This window comes from Thermobia domestica, chromosome 6 (assembly GCF_964235325.1).
Source record: "Thermobia domestica chromosome 6, izTheDome1.hap1.1, whole genome shotgun sequence".
Classification (NCBI taxonomy): Eukaryota; Metazoa; Arthropoda; class Insecta; order Zygentoma; family Lepismatidae; genus Thermobia; species Thermobia domestica.
The window spans coordinates 19441614-19454176 of NC_137459.1; the positions used below are offsets into that span (position 1 = coordinate 19441614).

Here is a 12563-nt window from a genome sequence, read left to right on the forward strand (position 1 = left end):
TTTAGAACTTAATTATGTAATTATCGTAATGTAACATAACTAAACCTAACCTCACTCTATTTTGTCTTATTTCCGATGAATCAATTTTGTTTGAGAAAATGCATAGACTAATCCTATACTAAACTGCAAATTATATCATTCTTTTCATTTGTGGTGATTAACATGAGGTAGATATTGCGCCCAGATATTAGTACAGTTTTTATCTGCCATGATACAGGCACAGTTACACGGAATTTATACGGTATCATGTGCGTTATAAATATGCAACGGGATACCTTAAATAGTATTGGTGTAATTTTCTATTTTTTTTTTTTTTTTTTTTTTTTTTTTTAATGTCCAATTGGAGAGATTTTAAAGTATTTCTTTGACGATCGACAGGTTTCTAGATCTTTATCATCAACATGATGATTATGAATAAGAAGTTAGTAATCAATAAACAAAAGGAGGGCTAAAACTACATCAATTATGACATTACTCATGAAATACACATACCTATTCGTTCCACTACACAAATGCATTTCCTGCACATTTACAAATTATATACACGTATATCAACATGTAGTTTCACTATCTCTGGCAAAGCATGTTAAAACACAGGGAGATCACTCTCAACCAGTTTTAACAAGTGGAATTAACACACACTCGCTTACGTATCATTGTATCATCACATTTGCCCGACCCGCCCACCAAGTATCTAGGCAGAATGTTTCTAATGATAGCAGCACTATTAATCAACTTGTCCGAGACGGACAAATTCAATGATGACGTCATTTAGGAGGGGAGGGGGTTCCGCTATCAACGACCACTAGAATACCAACGTAATGTCGTAATTCATTCATTTCCGTTTTTGTTTCTCCTATCGCGTTTTGAAACAAAATATATCTAATGAAAAATGCGTCAAGGTTACGAGGAGAAAACCGCGTTAATGGTTGGAATAATACAGATACAGAAACGAAAAATGGACCCCGCCATAGGGGGTGCTGGAGATTGGGATCCCATTGCTTTAACCTCAAATCTCGTTAATTTATATTTCGTAACTTCGGGTAACTCATACTACCGGTAGATCTAAAGGATTCTCCCAATCCTCCACCCTCAAACCGTAATGTCCTTAACTAATGCGAACTTTTATGAAATAATAGTATAGCTACTAAATAAAAATAACTTTTTAGACATTTTACATTTGTATAATCCTTGGAACTATGTCGAAATATCATCCAAATTCAGAGTTATTGAAGTTTACGTCTCGAATTGAAACTTTCAAGAGGCTGCAATACATTTTGAATTTAGTTGATTTTAAGTTCAACGTCCCTTTCAGCAGCGAGGCTATATGAGACGGGCCCTACTGATTAACGTGGAATCCGAACCTTTTGAGCTTCCGCCGACAATACATTTTCGTAGTAGAATAACTGAAGAGAAAATTACCCGCAGGTATGAATCCCCAAAAATACTAAATCCATTTTCAGTTTTGACAGGAAACGAAGAAGTGATGCCCTTATGTTTCAGAATTGTTGAACAATTTCTTATTTAGTGGTCCCTACTTAATACAAATGAGTGAAATCAACTTCTAAACAAAAAAAAGTTGTTCAACAATTCTGAAAACATGAGGGCGGCACTTTTTCTTCGTTCCCAGACAAAATTCAAAAATGAAAAAAAAATGAAATGCAATTTTTAAGTTTTACGTCTCAAGGTTATGCCGGTTAGGCTAAAGGAGACGGTGATGATGAGAGATGAATGAAAGGGTGGAATGAAGAAAGTGGGAGGAAACGGGAGAACCCCGATAAAACCCACGCACGCGGTGTTTGTCCACCACAAAGTTCACTTGGCGGGAACAGGGTTTGAACCCGAGACCTCAAGCACCAGAGGTGAACGCTCTACCACTGAATTCAAAAATGGAATTAGCAGGTTTTGCTCCTATATTCCATTCTTACAAGGGTTCGAAATGTTAGTTAGCCGCTTTGAAACTAATTGAGAGGACATTTCGCAAAAAAGAAGTATTTCACAAGTTATTCTTTAATTGCACAAAAATTGACAATTCCTAAAATGTCTTCTCTTCTTTCTAAAGTAAGGAATATTGATTTAAAAGAGCGTAATAAGAAACAAGTTCTACCTTTTACATTGTTTTGTAATGTAATATACGAGTAAAGTGGTGTGTCTTTAGGTTGTAAGTGTGTATAGGCTACAATTAAATTTAGTGATTCAACATAATTCTAGGTTTTAAGATTATTTTGTATAACTGTAGTGTGGAGTGATTCTAAGTATTTGGACTTGTTCCAAGAAAGTGAAAACTGCACCTAATAGCAACGAACATGTTTCGGGAAGTTGCAAAAGAAAATATTTCTTTAAATGTCGTAGCATATGCTTGTAGTATTTACTGTCTTTCATTTTCTGAGAGTAATAACATACATTTAATGGCATGTGTGGAATAAAAAATATAAGTTTTTCATTAATCCTCACATATATGACTTCTACAAAACAAGGCTCATTATTCATTACTATGATTAATATTATCCTTTCTATTTATTTGTTTTGTAAATTTGTTATTAAATAATCTGATCACAATTTTCCAGACAGAATTTTAAGATGTTCATGAGCAAGAAATGAAATCTCTTCTTACACTTTCGTTATTTAAGAGTACAAAGGTCTAGTACCTACTACCTACTTGCGTTGGTCTTGTCAATTTACTTAATAAAATATGAAATACGATATAGGTATTTTAACTGAAAAATATAGTATCCTATTAGTTATACAACCCCCAGTCAAACAAAGTTTTAGAAACAACCACAGAAACTAAGATTGATATACAAATATTCAAATCATGTCTTCGTTCTGCTGGATTAAAGGGACGTGTAGCCATTAAGAAAACACTGCTGCGCCCTCAGAACAAGAGGAAACGGCTAGCTTGGGCTACAAAGCATCAACATTGGACGTTAGAGCAGTGAAATAATGTTTTGTGGACCGATGAATCAAAGTTTGAGCTGTTTGGATCAAAACGCACGGTTTACGTTCGCCGTTCAACTTCAGAAAAGATATTGCCTCAGTGTGTGGTGCCCACGGTAAAGCATGGTGGGGGTTCCATTATGATCTGGGGATGTTTTTCTGGGTGTGGAGTCGGTGATTTGTTCCAGATGGAGGGTATTCTCAAAAGCAAGGTTACAAAGCCATATTAAGAGGAGTATGCTATACCATCTGGTATTAGACTGAATGGCGCTCCCTTCGTGTTTCAGGAAGAGAATGTTCCGAAACATTGTTCTCTGCTTTGTAAGGATTACCTGAAGCAAAAACAAGACCAAGGTGTCCTTTCAATAATGGTTTGGCCTCCACAATTGCCTGATTTGAGTCCCATTGAATCTTTGTGGGATGATTTAGGCAGGGATATAAGAAAAAACGTGTCCCACTTCGAAGCAGGAACTGTGGAGACAATTATTGACTGCCTGGGAATTCATCCAGCTCAACACAATACAGAAATTAATATATATACCCAAGGCCAAAAGTTTGGAAAGAAAATGAAAAGTACTGAAAATATAACAAAGACACATTGGTTTAATGCTAAGAATTGCATTTTATCAGTAGAATATGAACTTTGAACATGTATGTACAGAATGGAACCAAAAATACCATAGTTTTGAAAACAAATCTTAGCATTATGTAAAGTAAAGAAACACACACACACACACAAACACACACATGTTACATTTGCTGCCCGGGCTCGGCCAGGGACAAGCTCGACTGTCCCTTGCATTAGTACTTTATTTCTCGGTTACTACTGACCGGAACTGAACGAAATTTAATGGGCAAATGGTCCATTTTCTAGGAAATAAAGATCGCTGCTGTATTGAGCGGAAACATGGACATTACGTAAAAGTGACGAAAAGCGACTGGAAGCCTTCGAAATGTGGATGTGGAGAAGAATGGAAAGAATTACTTGGGTTGAGCGGAAAACGAATGAGAGGGTGTTAGAAATGATGAGGGGAAAAATAACACTTTTAGACATTATTGAGAAAAGGAAGAGAAATTGGTTGTGACATTACCTGAGAATGAATTGTATCATGAGGGACGTGCTAGAGGGTATGGTGGCAGGAAAGAGAAGGAAAGGTTGAAGGAAGCTACAATTAATGGATGATATAAAAACAAATAGATCATACGTGAAGACGAACAGGCTAGCGGAAGACCGTGGAGCATGGATGCTTCTCAGCTGCAGCGAGTGACCTGCCAATAAGGGCACAATACCTATGATGATGATGACTTTTGATGGCAGATCTCTGCCAGGTGCAGGCTCGGCTTGCCTTGTATGTGGTACTTCATTTCTCGGTAACTACTAGCCGAATCTGAACAAAACTTGATGGGCAAATAGATAGTTTTCTAAGAAATATAAATTGCTATATTTGGTAAACGCACAGCCAGGGGAAGGCCCGGCTCTTCTTGCATGTGGTACTTTGTTTCTCAGTAATCACTGGCCGGTAATAAGCAAGTAGCTTATTGTCTAGAAAATAAACATTGCTATATTTTGTAGCTGGGCTTGGTCAGAGACTAGCTCGGCTCTCCTTGAATGTGGTACTTTATTTCTCGGTAAGTACTGGCCGGATCTAAACCAAATTTGGTGGGAAAATAGCTCATGGCAAAAAAAGTCAACATTGTTATATTTGGTTGTCAGTCTTAGCAAGACACAGACTCTGCTTGGCTCGACTTGTATGTGATACTTTATATCTCAATAACTACTGGTCAGATGTGAACGAAGTTCGGTAAGCTAGTAGCCCATCGTCCAAGGAATAAAGATCGCTACATATGGTAGTCGGGATTGTCCAGGCACAGGCGTGCGCAACGTGGGTGCCATGGGTGCCTTGGCACCCCCATTATACAAACTTTTTATGTAGAATTATTACAAACTGAGAAAAGATTAAGTGTAAATTATTTCCCGTCTGCATCTGTGCCGTGCGTCGCCGACGCAGCGTCAGATGCAATGATGTTATCTTTTCTTAGAGGAAGGAGGGGGGGAGGACGACATTCCATATGGTGGTACTTTAGATCTGGCACGCACATTCCCAATGTCCTGCGCACGCTAGTGTGGCCAGGGACAGGGTTGGGTCGACTAGACTTGCCTTGTATGTGGTACTTTAATTCTGCGTAACTACTGGCTGGATCTGAACCAAATTTGATGAATAAGTAGCCTATTGTATAGGGGGTAAAAATTTCTTTATTCGGTGCTCGCGCTTGATCAGGACAGACTCGGTTCTCCTTGTGTGTGGTACTTTATTTAAAGGTAACCACTGGCTAGTTCTTAACTAAATTTGGTGAGGAAATATCTCAATTGCCGACGGAATTAAAATTTCTATACAGTAAAACCTGTCAACTTAGCCACCTCTCTAACAAGGAACCATTCCGATTTGGTGAATTCAATTGCTGAAAATGATTGCCAGCACTGGATTCAGCACCAAAACAAACAGAAAAAGAGGGCTTAGTGGCAGATCGTATACAGGTTGGGAGATAAATGATGGAAAAGTGCCAAGATAGAACATAGAAAATGTCTAGAAATGTCATGTTAATTTTGAAACGAATAGAGGGATTGAGGTCAAATGTTGCATATGAGGGATACATGTAGAGCTCCACTGAATAGGAGTAATGCGGACAGTGTTTCAACTGCCAGTTGTATGTAACTGGTTATAAGAAGAGTCACCAGTGTTACAACCGACACGGTTTGTTGAAGGGGGTCATTAATATACGTAAACTTAATGGGGCAGATATTTTGGTGCAAGGTACCACGCCAGCATTCATCCAGTGGAACTACTTTTCATTCCGTTACACGTTGCAAACATTCTTCTTAATGTTACAGGATTCAATTCTATCTCTTTCTACCAATCGTGCATACAAGGGGATCATAGACTGTACTACAAGGTCTCTAGTTGCTCATTCACGTCACCTTTACGACAGTATTGATACATTTCCATAGCGTGGAACGCCTCTTGTTACAGAGGTCTCAAACTATATTGGCCACTTTTGATTTCAATAGACGGTGTGGGTCAAGAACCATATGTCACTGACCCCATTCCCATAGCTTCTTCTTGCGCTAAGTCCAACATGACGGCTTTTTAGATGTCCCCCATGATTCACATTACGCATGTTCATTGGAGCTCTACATGTATTCCTCATATCCAACATTTGACCTCAATCCCTCAACTCTTTTCAAAATTAACATGACATTTCTAGACATTTTCTACGTTCTATCTTCGCACTTTGCTCTCATTTATCTCCCACCCTGTATACGGTCTGCCACTAAGCACCCTCTTTTTCTCTGTTTTTTTTTCTTTGTGCTGAATCCAGTGCTAGCAATCATTTTCAGCAATTGAATTCACCAAATCGGAATAGTCTCTTGTAAGTTGGCCATTTGCTTATTTTGGCCTGGTTCGTCTTGAATCTGCATTTTCCCGTAAGACATTCGTTTACTCTGCAAGTTGGCCACCTGTCTATCTGGAAAGTTTTCCGCATTGAAGCAATAATTACCCTATGATGATAATGATAAATTTACATGAAATCAGAGCATATCTGAGAAGTCTCTTGAGAGCATGTCTGGGAATTATACCCTGTAGAGAATCCCTTCCACACCCATCGTACATTGACGAAATATGCACTCTTGGATTGTGTATGTATGACTTCCTTTATGACAGTGGCGTAGCAGCTGCCCCGCAACCCCCGCAGTGCGGGAGGGGGGCGAGATGTACGGGGCCCCGAAGCTTTGCGATGAATAAAGATTTAAAGAAGTAGAATCTCAACCTTTGCTCTATCGGCTTTACAACTAGGGCCCCTTCTCTATACTTTGCGAGGGGGGCCTGCAAAAGTGTGCTACGCCACTGCTTTATGTTAATGTGGATTGCCATTGCTCGAATTCGATATAGCGCTTACTGAAATTTAGCTTTTTGATGATTTTGGACAGCCCTAGCTGTGACTAGGCACTTTCCCCACAAGTCGATATGAAAACTTTCTCTTTTCTTTAGCGTAAGTAATAACCTCTTACAGTACCGGTATAGTTCATTAACACCCTGTATACGTATATCGGATATTCTAAAAATGACGCCCACGAACAACAGACCACTATTATTCAGGCCAAAATAAAGCTAAAATGCTATATAATATTATTTCCTGCGAGACCTCCTTTAGCTGCCATGAGGACTCAAAAATTTCACGATGTGGGAAAAGTTGGTGCCATTAGCATTGCTCTAATACGTGATGCTAGTGTCAATGTCTAAGCTTACCGAATTCAAGTGTCATTTGGAAAGAATCAACGCAAGTATTTGATGAATTGGTAAGTCTACTCTGTTTTTTATCTGCGACGTTGCCACATAAGTCAATTCGCATCTGCAAACAAGCACCCGGAATGTATACAATTATATGTATATTGTTAAATTATGCCGAAGCAGGTAGAAGGTATAGCAATTGTACATGGAAACTGATTTTCTCCCAACCAATTTGATTATAAAATTTCCTGTTCAGACAACAGTGTAACACAGTTTCACTATGCAAGTATAAAATTCAATAATAATATAAGATAAGCGGGTGTCCCAATGCATAGACAGCTTAGGGAAGGAACCACACAGAGTTCCAGGTAAACTAAGTGGAATGGATTTAGCATTCTCAATGCTCCACCAGTGCCGGACTGGCTACGTTGGCTACTTGGCAATCGCCAATGGCCCAAACGCCTTGGTCGAAATTTCGCCATCGCAAATGCTTTCTTGAGTCTTCCTACCAAAACATTGCGGAAGCCTACCAAAAGAAATCTTCTTGGGGGCCCTCTTGCTCATATCAGTACGGCCCCGTGAGCCAGTAAAACTTCATACTTAGCAAAGGCCTCCTGTATTCCGTATATATATAGTGGCGGATCCAGAATATGATGAAGGGAGGGGCTAAACCATAGTTTGTCGCTTTATCTAGTGTAAAGCAGGATTGAAGCCCATTTTATCCAGTGTATACCTGAGCGTCAAGGGGGCTATAGTCCGTATAGCCACCCCTTGGATCCTCGTCTGTCAATCAAAATATGCAATTGTATGAGCTATCATATGTGTTACAAACGAATCCCTACAAGTCTGCCGGAAATTAAAAATTACTTTCCATACGTTTCTGCGTATTACTATAAACATGCATTTTGCATATAAATCCGGGCTGTATAGTGTTGCCAGGTGAATGTAAGTACAAGTTTTATCACGATAATTACAAAGTTTCTTTTTCGTTTTTTTTTTTTTAGGAATTGCATAATGTAGACAGATTCTTAACACACCTTTTGATGCACTGAAACATCAGCACAGTTGCCAATTCAGAGTGTCAATTTATGAAAACTACGATTTCCCTAGTTCCCCCTTACAGAGGCCTTATCCGATTAGTTATTCGTGGAAATGAACAATTCTTTTTTCTGCTCCGTAGTTTACAAGCTACTGCAAGTAAATAAACTGAAAAGTAACGACAGAACATCCATACGTATGAGTTATGAGTCAATTTACGTGTTTTGAAAAAAAAATTGATTTACACCATTGGTTACATCTGGAAACACTGTGGAGTTTCTAGTGAACTTCAATCGTTGCTTCTTAGTTTAAAAATATATGCCTGAACAAATCTTCAATTTGGTATAACCATTATTTGTGTATCGCTTCAGGTTCAAAAGTTCTACTATCCCAAAGTCCGGGTTGCATTGCATATTAAACACCATACAGTGGCGGATCGAAGAGGGCTATAGAGGCTATAGACCCCCCCTTGACGCTCAGATATACACTGGATAAAATGGGCTTCAGTCCTGCTTTACACCGGATAAAACGGCAAAATACGGTATAAAACGCCATCCTCCGTTATCGGCGAAACGAACGCGTTCTTAGTACTTAAAGGAGTATCCCTATACCTCAATTTTCTTTTTATAGTTCGTTTCGCCGGTAACGGAGGATGGTAAAACATGGATATTTAGATAGTTCGCATACTAGTTCCTTTGTAATTCCTTAAACCGCTTGGGATCGGTCCTGTACTTTCTAAGGCAGAGCGTTTCGAAACGTGAATTTTCGAATTTTCGGCGGTTCATAACTCTGAAAGGAGACGTTTTTCGTCCCATGTTTATTAGAACTTTCTTCTTTCATTTCATATAAGGAATCACCTCCCAAAGTTTGTCGGTGGAGTTACTTATCACACTGTATGTATTAGGGTGTCCCTTATTTGGGATAATTTCGTGTTGCCATACGCACACCCCCAAATATATTATATGTGGCCATAAACACGCATTAATGAAATAGCAAGTCTCTACGAGAATGTTAACCCGTGCCGACTTGACGACAAAGTCATGAAATGGCATTTTCACATTATAATATAATTTAGAATTTCCAAACGTGATAACGGAGAAACTAAAAGAGACAGAGAAACGAAACTTTGCACGAAGCAACTAGATAAAGGGCGACATCTGCTTGTTTATTGACAAACAGCATCGGATGAACAGTGTTGCCAACCAAAGACAAAGTTGTGTTTTTGTAAACGGAATGACCTAAATTGAATATCATCGTTGGAATCTTCTATAAAAATAAAGACAAAAGAGATTGTAAATGCAGATTAGTGTTGCAACTTTAAGAGCAATAACGCGTAATATGTGTTGGCGCACACAGGGAGTGAGGTGCTAACGTTTTGTACGCATTAAATCAGATATTGACAAGAATTGTTTGCGTTGACTCTAAGTCTAGAAGGATCCGCTGAACAGTGTTGCCATCAACAGAAGGGAGAAATTGATTTTGGAATAGATAGAATAACTCGGAAAAGGTCACTAGTGCTGTGTGGTTAAAACCTATAATGCAAGGCAGAAGAACATGAGGAGTAACCGTGGTTATGTGAAATTGATAACTCACGTACTGACAGATTTATTCGGTATCTTGTTAAAGAAGAGAACTAAGGTTTGTACAATCCGCGGCAAAAAACCTGCAACATGAGGATGTAAGTTTATTGTGAAACTACGCCTAACAGCACAGGGAATGAACATAACGTCTAACTGGAAAGAATCACTCCAGGATAAACCTTGGCCTTCTCCTGTGCACACTTATTTTGGAGCAAAAGACTTCGTCATTTCACAATAAACTTATATGCTCATGTTGCAGGTTTTTTGCCGCGGATTGTACAAGATGCCAACTCTGGACAGCAGCAGCTTTTTTACTCTTGATTTCATCATGGTTATCAGCGTCCTCAAAAGCCCACGAGTACATAAACCCATGCAAATCGAAAGCTGTTTTCATATTTTAACCAGGTTGTTGGGATTCAACCCGCTGTGCGGCGTTGCAACCTTCCACAAACATTACTTGTCAGTTTTTACAAGATATCGTATATCTCGGTCAGTAATCGATCTCACATAACAACGGTGCTACTCCTCATGCTCTACCTCCTTGCATTATACGTTTTAAAGCATACAGCACTAGTGACCTTTTCCGAATTTTTCTATCTCTTCCAAACTCAATTTTTCTCTTCTGTTGATGGCAACACTGTTCAGCGGATGCTTCTAGACGTAGAGTCAACGCAAACAATTCTTGTCAATATCTGATTTAAGGTGTACAAAACGTTAGTACCTTACTCCCTGTGTGCGCCAACACATATTACTCGTTATTTCTCGAAAAGTTTGGAACACTCATTTGCCTTTACAATCTCTTTTGTCTTTACTTTTACTGCTGCTTCTAATGATGATATTCAATTTAGGCCATTCCGTTTACAAAAACACAACTTTGTCTTGGATTGGCAACACTGTACATCCGATGCTGTTTGTCAATACACGAGCAGATGTCGCCCTTTCTCTAGTTGCTTCGTGCAAAGTTTCGTTTCTCTGTTTCCTTTGGTTTCTCCGTTATCACGGTTGAAAGTTCTAAATTATAATGTGGAAACATCATTTCATGAATTTGTCGTCAAGTCGGCACAGGTTAACGTTCTCGTAGAGAGCTGCTATTTCACTAATGCGTGTTTATGGTCACATAGAATACATTTTGGGGAAAGGGTGCGGATCGCAACAGGAAATTATCCAAAATAAGGGACACGCTAATATATATGTGTAGGTGGAGGCCTTCAAAAACTCGCAGCAAGGGCCCTCAAGTTCACCAGTCTGGCACTGTGCTCCATGCAAGCAATAAGAGGTTAGAAAACCATAGAACTCCATAAAAGCAAAGAGAGGTTAGAAAACCATAGAAATCCATGCAAGCTAGGTGGTTGCGGTTACGAATCCCACAGAGCTCCAGACGAGCTAAGTGGACAGGAGGCCCTAGAGTTCCAAGCAAGCTAAGCAGTATAGAAGCGTATAGTCGTCACACGTAAGTATATTCAAAACTTATTTTCGAGGTTATAGAAAGGATGTGAAAGGTAATGACATTATTATTTTGTTTGTTGGTCACCCCGCCGCCCCTACAGGGTTAGTAGGACATGCTAAATTTTTTTGGGATGAGAAAACGGATTGAGAAGGATATAGAAGTGAATATTGACCTCCTTCTGTTGAAAACATGATCCTACACGTTTGTTTAATTGAAATTATAATTAAAAAAATGTTTTAGATTGAATGAAACATGATTTCTAGTCCCCATAAGCTTTTCCCCTAATAATAATGATTGTGATACGTTAAAACATATTTGAAATTGATTGAAACATGATCTGTAGCTCCTAGAAGCTTTTCCCCTCCTAATGAACAATTAATTAGTACGTAATTGGATAAGAAGAATAATATTAGGCGGTTGCAGAAATATGAAGAAATTACATTTGAAAAAATTGTGAAAGAATAACATATTTGAATATATGCCCCTCCCGCGCCGCGCCACTGTGTAGTATTTTTAATAGAAGACGTATTTTTCTGTAATGGAGTGAAAAAAAGATGTGAAGATGAGTTGAGTTGAATTTTAAGTTTAGCAGCGAGGCTATGTGAGACGTGAACCTACTGATTAACGTGAAATTGAACCCGTTCCTTACCGCACCGCCCCAACTGTGTAGTATTTTTAACAGAAGAGGTATTGTTTTGTAATGGAGTGAAAAAAGATGTGATGATGAGTTGAGTTGAATTTAAGTTTAGCAGCGCGGCTATGTAAGACGGGAACCTATTGATTAACCTGGGAATTGAACTCAGGCCTTTTGTGTGAAATGTATGTACGTAAGCTAACCGTTTAAAGGGATGGGATGAGAGGTTATTCATTTATTTAGTTGATGAAGTGGTTGAGGGAGGAATGATTATTTATTTATTTAGTTGGTGTATATTTCATTTTATTTTATTTGATTTATGTAGATTTTTCTTTTCATAGTTGCGAGACGTGAAAATCTTTGTTTACAGAAACGCACACAATATGTATAGTTTGATGTTGTTGAAACGTTTCTTTGAAATGCGAGAAAGTCCCCCATCTATAGTGCTGAAGTTTTAGTGACCTACTAATAAGAAGTTGAACGCGATTGGCTGTTCTTAACATAGTTCTTGTTGTACAGATAGCAGGATGCATTTTCTCCCTCCCACTTAGCTGGAAGCTACATGGGTGACCCCTTTCCTTGTTTTAAGAATAACACATTGAATGCGTGTCACTGAACGTTTGCAGAATGCATCTTTT

General features: G+C 38.8%; 1 protein-coding gene across 2 annotated transcripts in view; it reads right to left on the bottom strand.

The window, feature by feature from the left end:
* LOC145687868 (FYVE, RhoGEF and PH domain-containing protein 2-like) overlaps nt 1-900 on the bottom strand; it is a 56595-nt gene extending 55695 nt beyond the window's left edge. The window contains exon 1 of one of the 2 annotated variants that reach the window (XM_081761372.1): nt 493-900. The gene's annotated coding sequence lies outside the window, so the exon portion shown is untranslated. Of the gene's footprint in view, nt 1-50; nt 454-492 lie in introns of those variants that run through there. The other variant, XM_081761373.1, reaches the window with a different exon arrangement.
* Between the last annotated feature and the right edge of the window lie 11663 nt (nt 901-12563).